Source organism: Lepeophtheirus salmonis, chromosome 6 (genome assembly GCF_016086655.4).
Source record: "Lepeophtheirus salmonis chromosome 6, UVic_Lsal_1.4, whole genome shotgun sequence".
NCBI lineage: Eukaryota > Metazoa > Arthropoda > Copepoda > Siphonostomatoida > Caligidae > Lepeophtheirus > Lepeophtheirus salmonis.
The window spans coordinates 33,444,488-33,457,139 of record NC_052136.2 but is presented as its reverse complement, the minus strand read 5'-3'; positions in this window follow the sequence as shown (position 1 = coordinate 33,457,139).

Below are 12,652 nucleotides of genomic sequence, written 5' to 3'. Positions count from 1 at the left end.
ATTTTTCTTATGAACCCTTTGAGTGTTCTACAAATCGCTATTAAAGTAGCCAAAATTAATTATCAGGATGAAAAATTGACGAAGGATATTTGAAAATAATTATATCTTCGGCAATATAAGTCTCCTAAATCAAATAAAGGCTAAAATTCTTGAGTATCTAACTCATCTAACAAATTTGAATACAAAGTCTATAGTTGACTAAAATATTTCTAAAAACTATTTAAGTGTATGTATATGTTGTTTACAAGTTGTGATGTCTTTACAATTTGGTACTTGTATAAGCAAATTATACTAGTTGCAATTTCTTCGTCTCAAAATGCATTATTTAATTAAAACATTGGCTATTCTAATGATCAAAAAATAAATTGATTCTATAATTTCATTTCGATCTATTAAAATGCAAGTGTTATGATGTATTTATGAAACATTTAACTGTGGACATTTGAACTTTATAATGTGCTGCAGAATACTTATATTTAGTAACTTTTATTAAAATAGTCAAAAAGTACACTATCTCGATCATCCACGGAGTATTCGATTATTGCAATATCTCCAAAGCTGATTGATTGATTGGTGATGTCATGCCCTTTCTATAAAAAATTTAACTTCAACAAAGCCTACTTATACTCCACACGTTCAAATAAGTCAATGATTCCTACAAGCTTCAATAAGTTGGATGGAAAATAACTTCATCTTTGGGATAATTTTGGAAAAAAGGGAATCCTTGTTTTGTCTACAGATAGACATAATGATCAGCCTACAATAAAGTCCTCGCTCATTCTTAGAGTAAGAGGTTTTAGGTAGTTCTTATCAGAAACTTCTCGATGTGAAGTGATGAATTTTTTAACATTCCGTGATATTGGATAGAAAAGGAATTAAATAAATAAATCGAAAATAAAATTATTGCATGATCCTCGTTTACTACTTTATATTTCTCATCTCATTTTTGAGTTGTAGCTTATACAATTGGCTTTAACTTGTACACTACATGTATATCTAGTAAAGAAAAAAATTGGATTTTCCTCTCTTCTTGACTTTAGTTTGAGATTTTATTTATGTTGACAAACCAAATATTAGGCATTTTATCTTGTACGAAAAAATACTTTTTTAAATTTGTGAGGTGGTGTAACTTATTTCATATATAATATAAAATAAAGAGGTGCTTTCTTCGGAGTATATATAGTATATAATATCGGATACCACTATCTATGTAATATACCTTTGAAGATAAATTATTATTTGCCAAAGGCAATTGTGTTATTGTTATTTATTTCAAGAAGTCATTAAACTGTCTTCACATTCGGTAGTTCCTTTTATTATTCTACGTGCGAATATATGTATTTTAAGAAAAACAATAATAAGTGCTACTTATAAACTGACACACCATGTGAAAATGTGTTGATTTTTTGAAGGAACGAACAACAGAAGTCAATGTTTGACAAAAGTACAAGTAAGTAATAATAATATTACATATTTAGGTTGCGTCTCCCACAAAGAAGCCTGGAGCATTCGGCTCTTGAAAACTATATGTGTGACCAAGAGGATATAGTTCTTGAAAATTAAAGCTTGAGGCTTATATGTATATGTACATATAAGCCAATTTGGTCATGGAGTAGAGTATGATTAGAGTTATAAAAAATATGACGCAAGCAAAAATACAAAAAATCTAATATGAACAAGGCAGAGGCAACAATTGATCAAATGTTTGAATTGAGGATGAGTTGTTTTACCAAAAATTATGACATATTTATGTATAAAACACCAAGAGCAGCTTAGCTCTTATGGCGTTTTATTAAATAAGCTAAAAGGAGTCATGAGAAGAAAGGAAATGGATCATAAATCCTGATCAGTGATAAATGAACTCCGATTTACAGTAGGACTGATGATTTATTTTTAGGCAATAAGCAGTTATGTAATTATAACCAGTGATGCTGATCAGTTGCATTTTGGCATTTAAAAAAAGGAAAATACACATAGTCACCCTGGCACATTGAATAATGTTTTGAAGGAGAGCAGCTTTGCTGCTATGATGTTTCCTTAGATCAGCTACAAGCACCTGCAAAAGGTATGGGGTGTGGGAAATAGAAATAAATGAGGATATTGGTAGGAATTACTCTCGTGTCGATCGTCAGTTCTACACTGTGTCCACAGGAACGTACAATTATAACTCTGCAACAACTCCTTCAGGTCACTCTCTGTCTTTTATGAGAACTACCAAATGTTCCATCCGGGTTTGTATATGTATCAATGTTCAATCCAGTTTGATAAACAATTATATGTAGTAAAAAGAAGATATTGAACTTGTCAGGCTGTCAACGTCAAATAAACCTACGACCTAAAAATTGCTACCGATTAGTATCACTGGTTATAAGTATAAGTCCTTATTGGACTCAGAGTTGAATTGAGCCTCGACGTCAGAGTAATCGCTCCCGGATCGTGCAGAAGTTTTGAGACTAAAATGAACAAATTAAACAATGCTGTATAATTTTGTATACATTTCATATTCAAAACATTTTAATAAATATAATTTCTACTAATGATTATAAATCTTTTATATGACAGCCGTAATCAACAATAACGGGTTCTAGGTGGCAGCAGAATTTGATGTAGGTGCTTTTGATCTAGGAACCCTCTACTCTTTGAAAAAGGCCATTAAGACTTAAACATTTGGGTGTCGGATTGTGCATGGCTGGTATTTTACTTCCCGTCAGATGCTTGAGGGCATGCAGATTTGGTGGTTGGGTAGACCAAGAGGAACTGAATTGAGGGATCACTTTTTGAACATCTCTAGTATCAGGCTTGGTACTTTTTGGGCTCATGGAGAGACATCACCACCCTATTTGATGCACCTTGGCACGGTGGACCTTGAAGTATTGACGTCCATGGCCAACTCTGTCATGGAGAGCTCCGGCTGTTCTTTAAAGACTTTGCCTACAGCTTCAGTATTCCATTTTCTTGGACAAACACTCCTGGAGGTTTCTCCAATTTCCCTTATCCCTATCCAAGCGCTCCTTGAAATGTCAGAAGGTTGTCTTTTAGTTATATTTGGCCGAAATACCTAATTTTGGAGACATTTTGGCCTCAAACAAGGTTGAAATCATACGGCTTTATTTGTTTTTGTGACATAATAATAAATCCCCATGTTTTGAATTGAACATTAGCAAAAAGAGGAGGCTCCGGGCTCCCTATAGAAGACGGAACAAATCTAATTCCTGTTATTAATTTTCAAAAAGTGGTCCCAAAACTTTTTCACATCCTTGTAGCCCTTTTTTTATGCCCTATATTATAACCCATACCCCCAATATACAAGATTAAACTCATGGCCAGTTTTAGTGGGGGCATTGAGTATTAAAAACAAATGTGGTATTATTTTCTTAAAAACCATAACATTCGAAGTTAAACACAAAAAATAAATGGGCAACACATATTGCCATTAGACTCGTAAGCGGGTCTAATGGCAAAATTCCTCCCCAGACATTTCCTTACCATTTTGAACAGGCAGAACAATGTTGGGATTTATTTCTACTACCTTCCAAAGTACCAATTAATAATAATATCCACGGATTCCATTTCTAGTCACTATTAAAGACTCTTAATGAAGTCATTTCTAATCTATAAACAATAAATCAGACTGATTCGCCCATAAATCATATCCCTCCCATCCATCAATAGATTTCTCCAGTGCCATCAGCCCAAACCTCCCTGTACAGTGTTACACAAAAACTACTAACTAGTGTAGAAACATAAACCGTATGACATCACTAAATATCCCTCTTCAAAATGGGAATGAAATGTCCCGTGATTAATTTTGCAGGTAATGAATTTACTGGGTATGAAATTACAACGAATAAAAAGATAGGGAATGAATATATGCACTAGGAATGGTTTTACCTAGTACCCTAATAAATACTATATATAAAAAACCGAAATAAGTCATGAAATTGATTTTCCAAGGTATCTATCTACATAATCTGTTCATACATGGATTAATATCAAATGCCAAAAAAACACACACATATAAAAAACCTCATGATGCCAAGGAAAGAAATAGGAAAACACACATAACATAGGTGAAGAATAACGGAGAAGGAAAGAGAACTGAAATTCTTTATGCATGACTAATTCATAATGATCGCCCTGTTCAATGTATGTATGCTTGGCATGACAACTTCAATTTTCTCCAAGTTGAAAGATATTTATTACAAGGAGAAGGAGCATCACCATGTTGAATTGCTTAATTATAATATCATGTTCTTACAAATATTATTTACCCGGTTGCATTAATATATATTATACAATGTTATTTCTTATTCATCATCAATGGGAGTGTCTTTGAAACTCAATGACTATCATGTACATTCTATGTAAATTGTAGGGTTGAGACCTTTTCTAAGACCGATTTGGACCGATATTTCTGTCCAAACCTTAATTTAAACCGGGGTCACGTTTCACTCTTTTATCTACTCTCAAACTAAGCCAGTAGCTATATTAATTTCTATTTGAAAGTATGTTGAATATTGTTGCCTATATTCAACTAAGATAGGCTTGATTATACACTTAAAATACAATTGAGTATTACGGATACAAGTTTTCAGCGAATAAATATTAAAAAAAAAAAATTGTTAATGCACAAACATTAAGAAGTTGCTCAAGTCTTGCTTTGATTTATTTTTTGTCATTTGTCTCTGCTCGTATCTTGAGCCCTAATCCCTGCATCTCTCTTTACGTGGAAGAAGTCATGGGGGAGGTGTCAATCAGAAATTTTACTACCCTATCAACGTTTTGTGTGGAACAAGGCCAGTTTGGTATCTTCATAAGGGTATCGATGAACTTTCCATCTTATGAAGTGCTTAGAATATAGATGGTTCTGATACATAAAAAAAAGCACCCCTCATGTCTGATTTTTGATAAAAATGAAAAGTTCAATCGGCCTACTAGACCATTGATGTTCGCTGATAGGTAGGAATAAAAGAATCAAAGAAAAACATTGTCAATCTGACAATTAGAAGAATTTTTTGGAGGAAAGTTGCTTATTTGTCATGACGTTTTAATAGAAATAATTGTGATCGGCTATGCTCTTAAGGAAATAATTACAAATCCCACTATTTAGCTGTGCAAAGAAACAGACAGGAAGTACTCCAATCCCAATTCCCTATCCCTCCCAGCAAGGACTCATAACTCCACAACAAATCCTAATTGTTAATCTCCTTCGTGTATGAGCAAACACACTATTGATTACCTTATATGTTGGTGTTCACTCTTCAAAAACTTAATTATAATGACAACAGATTTGGACAAACATAAAATAATGTTCAGACTACCAACTAAAAAAGCAGTTCCAGTTTTCTAAACATATTTTATACATCACTGAACTCGACTGTCAAAAGGGAAATGAAAAATTTGGAAAAACATATGAGTAGGCTTGTTAGGTCCTTAACATGACACTTAAAATCCGTTCCGTCCCTCTAATCGGTCCTAACAAAACTTCTTAAATTATAAAGTTCTCTCTACAAGGCTATTTGAATTAGTTTTTTTTTTTTTTTTTTTTCAATATTCCTTTAATTGGTCAGATATAGTTGTATTGATTAAGTATAAGTAAACATTATAGAATTACAATAACTCCATCTGATCTAGGAATCGTCTTTGAAGTCGATATACATACAGTATTTTTCTTACTCTAGGAACTTTAAACTATGCACATTGATTTCAAGAGAATAACTTATTTTGAGCTCCAATGAACACCACATCGTTCCATTAAAACTCTAAGTACCTTTAATAACGTGAATATTTTCCTGTTATTCTTCAATTAGGCCTCATCAAAGTCCAAATTAGGTTTAGTAAAATTATAGATAATTGATTTATGAGAACGTCATTGGTAGATATATATAATGACGTCCTTTATCAAGGATTGTTGTATGGGACAGATTTAGGCTCCGATTCGGCCGCATTCTTAAAATTTAACATATGACAGAACGGACGTCAATGTTGGAGCCTATCAATACTTACATATGGTAGCTAGTCTTCTGTATTTTCCATGTTACCAGCAGTTTATTGTTATTTGTAGATTAATTATTAATTATTTTATACATTGACTTGATTATTTTATCAATTTAAGAATCAATGATTGAGTATGAAATGACTTGAATACTAAATGAATGGCCTTGATTTATAGAAATTAATAAATTATATAAAAATCATTTCTGTATAACCTTTTTGAGTTAATAATACGTAGAGTCAGTTGATTTAAATTATACAAAACTTGACTCATTGAAACAGCTGTAAACTAAATATACTAAATCTTTGTTTATTTCAAAAAGCTGATCACGAAATCAAAACCGAATTTGACCACAAGGCGGATCTAGACTGAAGTTACGCCGACTGATTAAAAATTATAACGATCTCAGACTAGTATAGGATTTGCAATCCATAACCAAACACAAAAAATGTACGTAATATGTGGTATGTCAACATCAAAGCAGTCTTTAACAAAAACAAGGAAATGAGTAGTGCCATTATTTTGACTTTAATAAAGAAATATATGTCACCCGTCCAGACAAAGACAAGCTAGAATGTTTTTTCTCAAAATTGATATTACATTTATATTCTTTGAGTTATCAATTTTTATAAACAAATTATTCTGATTAATCCAATAGAGACCCCTCAATCACAATTACATTTGGAAAGTTCATAATGAAAGCATAACTTATTAATAGTTATTTTATTTGTAAGGTCTTAATGGGATCAAATTAAGTTCTATTGAATTAAATGAATATTTTATACTATAGTTAATACACTTGGGTACTTAGCCAATCCCAGAAATTTGAATTAAATGTCAATAAATGGAGAAAATAAGTCTTTCAGACATTATTTCCTTATAATGGATCGTCAATTAGTAGGATCTTCAAGTCCAATATGCAGCGCCCTGAGAAAATATCAAGATCTCCAAGAACCATCATTACTTAATATTTGAGATTTTTTTTAAAGAACAACTCAACCGAACTATTATTTACGCCTCCACGTAACATCAAAAGGTAGTTTGCGTACAAAATTTTGAAAAACCACTGCCATGTAAACTAATAAAACAAAGTTTGTATGTTAATTTGCCTATTACTAAAACTCAGCGTTATTATATAACAATTTTCATTTTAAATAAGGTTGAGCAACGAGCATGTGTATCTAGAGCTCAGCGCCTCATATTAAAAAAGAAAAGAAAAGGGAGTACATATAAAAAAAAATGAATGTGACTTTAAATGAAGTTTAGCAACGAGCGTGTGTAACTAAAGCTCAGCCTGTCATCCTGAAAAAGAAAACGGGATTAAATAAATCAATAAAAAAAGAATACATGTTACTTTAGATGAAATTTACAAACGAGGATGTGTAGCCAAAGGTCAGCGCTATAAATTTCAAAAAGAAAAAGGCAGTACATATTCGTATTTTAAAGCAAAGTTTTACATGTCTGTATTTCGACGCCTGATAACTCCAAGCAATGTCGTCAGATATTAGTCCCACTAGTAAATGACTAATAACAATTTAACCATGACTCCTTTGGGGGGAGTAACCCATGCGTTCCTTTAGGTTGACCGATAACACATGTATGATGATAGAAAAATACAATATTATGTCGTTTCCAAGTAGGAAAAACATGATGTTATCATGATATAAATCCACATTTCTCCATCAAATTTTTTTTTTTTTTGGAAAGGACCCATGACAATGAACCTATGACGTATATATATAGCATATATAAAATAAAAAAAGCCTATTTACTTTGTAATTGCCCTGTCAACTTGAAGGAAAAAGTTTAATTACTCCCCCCCCCCTCACTTTTGGTGAACCGCCCAATCTACTAAACCATCATAATAATTAAAATATTTTAATTTGTTTTTTTAATATGTACACTGTTTTTATTGGTAAGAATATCTTAAAATATATTTTTCCCTTGCCATCTAAAACCAGTCAAAGTTTCAGTTTGAAGTGGAAATAAGTGGTTCGTGAACATAAAAACAGTATTGATCAAAAATCAATAAAAGAATAATATCGCAATTCCTTTTTTTTTCTTGATATATCCATAAAGTTCCATATCTCATAGATAAATTTGAGTCAATTACAAGCTTATTCTTCACATTACTAGGATGAGTTAAGATACCCAAGAATTATGGCTATAACTTATATTGGCCACGGTATGACCTTTCGAATATAATCTATTAATTCTCCAGTCATTTAATGCAACGATCAATTTTGGCTACTTTTGTGACGCACCCAAAGGGTAAATAAGATTAATTTGTGAATATAAATTGATGATAATTCGTTGGAGAATACAAATTTTATCCATACTCAATTTTGAGGAGAATCATTTTATATTGCTTTTGTATTGATGGGCCAAGTAATATCTCTGGAATAAAATATGTATATGGTGTGTACAAGTTGCAAACTTTTATACACAAATTGTAAAAGTTTAAATTACTTTGTCTTAAAATGCATTATTTGACTACAACATTGGTCATTCTAATTAACAACTATTAATTGATACTAACATATCATTTTGATATGTTAAAATTACATATTTTAATATGTATTTATGAGACATATAACTGTGGGCATTTGAACTTTATAATGTGCCATAGAGTACTTATATTTTAGTAATTTCTATTAAAATAGTCAAAAATTACACCATAAATATATGAATCATCCATGGAATACTTTTTTTAAGTACTTCCACTCCATACCAGAACTTTTACAGGACAGATGGTAACGATTTTTTAATGGCACGGAACAAATATACAGAGTAGGGATCTAAAAATTGCAGTAGCGTGACTAAATTAAGAAAAGCTTGATTTTTATTTAATCAAGAATATACAAATTAAAACCAATTTGTAATATGTTTAACGACTATATCTACATAGTTACATTTTTTATTTAATATGACTTCGTTCACAAGCAATAACAGCCTCATCACGTTGGGGAACAGATTTGAAGCTCTTGACGATGAAGGTTGTCTCCATGGCGTAACACACTGTCTTGGCAGCAGCTCAGAGCGAATCCAAATTAGAATAAGTGTTGTGGCAGACATTCTTCTCTAAGACGACTTGAACTGCAAAGTCCAGAGGTTTGAAGTGAGGGCTGGAGGAAGGCCAACTGGAGGCAAGCAAGAAGTAAGCGATATTGTTACTGGATAAGTTTTAGTTCTTTTTGGTTTTATACACGGGGGGCTCCTTGATGTTGTATGCAGTCTGGTTTGAGATGCTTACGGTCTTCCTATTTAGGGTATCCACTCTATATACTAAGATATTCTTACCAGTACAAAACTACAACTAATGGTCCAGGATTATTTCGATTTGTTATCTTTAACAAATAGAAATCCTCTATTGTATACCAGATATGCGCCTATGAAATGAGACTTTTTTTTTAAATTGAACGTTTATTGTTAAAAAATGATTACAAATTTAATTTTCAAGATATACACCTTCGCGAACCACACATTTTTCCAATCTTTCACGGAATTTATGGATGAATTTAAAAAAAAAAGGTCGTCTTGGGCTGCAAGCCAGACATCGATCCATTTTTTGGCTTCAGTGAGAGAATCGAGGCGTAAATCATTGAGTAAGTGGGTCACCGATGTAAACAAATAATAATCAGAAGGCATCAGGTCTGGTGAGTAAGCCGTATGATCAAGAAGTTCCCAGTTGTACGATTTAACAAGCTGGCGGGTGGCTATAGAGCGGTGGTGCGTTGTCATCGAAATAAATTATCTTGTTTTGCCTGGCTTCATATTTTGGGCGTTTTTGGTCTAAAGCATGGTTCTAATCGGCCAATTGTTGTTGGTAGTGATCACCATTAACGGTTTGATCGGGTTGTAGAAGGGCATACCATATTTCACCACACTGGTCCCAGTTTTGGTGGCCGGGCGCACTCTTCATTTCTCACGTCAAAATCACCACTTTGAAATTTTTCAAACCACCTCAAGCACTGTGCTCTACTTAGAGCATGTCCACTGTAAGCTTCCACAAGCATTTGATGGGCTTGAGAAGTGTTTTTCTTCCATTGGTAATAGAAAATCAATAATGTCCGCACATCGTAGTTTGTGGGCATAAAATTATACATTTTTAATGAATTAAATATTATTGACACATGTCGAAATAAGCATTTAGATTTTTGGACCGGGTTATGATGTCTAACTGGTGACACCTAGGGGCCAAAAGTATCAGTTCATAGGTGTATACCTAGTAGTATACCCATGCAGAATTGAAATCTTTTTATAAAATCCAGAAAAAGCAATAACAAAAGATCCTTGAAGAAATACAAAGCAGTTCGCACTTGTTAAATAATATTTGAACTAAATGCCTTATAGTTATATTATATAGGGATCTTTTAAACAATGGATACTTAATTAATTAATATGTATGTAAGGAGTTTAAGATATTAATAAAGGAAGGGAGTGGGGGGGGGTGATTTAACCATGAAAATATGTTAATGGTCAATGGTTTAATGATACCAAAAAATAGGTACTTAATATGTAGGGGAGACCAGGGAAAGTTGCCACAAGGCATTTTTTCCCTCTCAAACATCAAAAAAGATACCCCCAGAAAATTAATATTACAATTGTAATAAATAATCAATAATTTTGATCTTTTGAAATATTGGATAAAAGCTGATAGCTAAAAGTATTTTTTAGTAGAATGAATAATTGATTATATATATTTAACTTTATTTTTTTACATTTATATATTACAAAAGTTTGTAGTGATTAGAAAAGTTGGGCTAAAATTTAATTTGCTCTTTTTTATAAATTACCCCCCTTCCCCCACCCTTCTTTTACAATTCATAACCAACTTATTGAGGTGAAAGTTTTAAGCATTGTAAACCTAATTACAAAAAGAGACAGTTGCATCAAGCGTTGTCATTTTAAACCTATAGTTTATAGTTCTTTAACATATATATATATGTTAATATAAGAAAGTTTGTCTTATAAGTATAGAGTAATCACTATGTGCGTGAAAGTCAAGGAATAACACTTAGGATTTGTGTCATAGCTATAAGTCCTTGTTAGACTCAGAGTCGAATTAATCTTTGATATCGGAGTGCAATTTGTGTTGATTTCATTCATCTGACAGCTACTCTTAGCTAAGTTAATAAAATGTCGTGACAGGTAAGCTGTTCTTCTCCCAAATGTTTTTCAAATTATCTGGGTGACCGCGTTAAGTTTTTTTGTTTTTGTTTTTAAATATAACAATGGATTATAAAAATTACACAGAAATGATTCGAGTTAGACAAGCCAAAATGTAAAAAAAAAAAAACATATTAACATATATCAGCTATTGTTTGACTTTATTTAGAAAATCAAAAAACTATATATTCAGGTTGCAACCTACAAAAAGTATATTATATTTTCATCTAGAGTGATTTTGCCACAGATATTCAGTCTTGCAACTGTCCCTGGACTCCCCTACTTGATAAGTATTTTAATGATAATTAAATTCCCTTTTACTTCCATTCAACGCGGGGGAAAAGAAAGAAACAAATGCAAGTAGACCTTCAACCGTCAGTCTTTTAATGATAGCAATTAGTGGTAATACATGGTACATATATAGTTGTGAGTAGGTCCAACCTATGATTGGTAGGAAGAAGAAGCAGGAGGGGTATGATGATCTTGGCAGAAATATTTAATTAATAAGAGAAAGAAAACAAAGTCTTATTAGCAAAAAAAAAAAACTAAAAAAATCATTTTAAACTATGTGGATCTTTCATCATCATCTGAGCAGCATTTAATAATTGAGCATTACATTCCATGGTCATTTTATGAGGTATTTGGTATGTGAATAACTTTTGCGTTTTTAATTGAGTCTTGTACTACCTACAAACCTTGATTGTTACTGGGTAGGTGGTGGCTTTACTTATCAGAAATGTATTTAGTACTTAAGTCCCGATTTGAGTGAGTCCTTTTTAGGGACTAGGAATAATGTATTTATATAATCGTGCACCACAATTGGAACAAACTTTTACCTCATCCAGATCCTGAACAAATTATACTGAGGAATTTTTGATTTGATTTATTAGCATGGATGGTCAAATCATATTACTTGTCAATATAACCTCCATGGGCCTCAATCACTACTTCAATTCTCCAACAAAAGACCCTTTCACTCTGTAAAGAAAAATATTAATCTTCCATAAAGGATCTCAAAGTTGGAAATTATGGTAAAAGTGTTAGTAGAACTTTTAAATATGCAAAGTTTTGAATAAAAAATATTTGCATTATCTAGCCTAGCCTTCCATTTTTATCTGGGTTGCACTTTTTTTAATGAATAGACGATTAATCAAAAAAATTCAGGGTTTCACAATTTCAAAAACTGTATTGGACCGTGTGATACCATTTGAAACTTTATGGATTGCTGACATTTTAACTCTTACATGTCAATATTTGCATTTATATGAATTTACGAAGTAAAAACAATCTCAACTATTTTACTTCATAATAAAAAAATATCTTCTGTCTGATCGTAAAATAGATTATATCCATAATAATCATTTATGTTCTCCAAATCATTAGTAATGATTAATAATATTTTTTCGATATAAAAGCCTTTTTAACCTAAATTTATTTTATATATCTAAGACTTGTGTAGTAAACGTAATTAAAAACTACTATTATAGG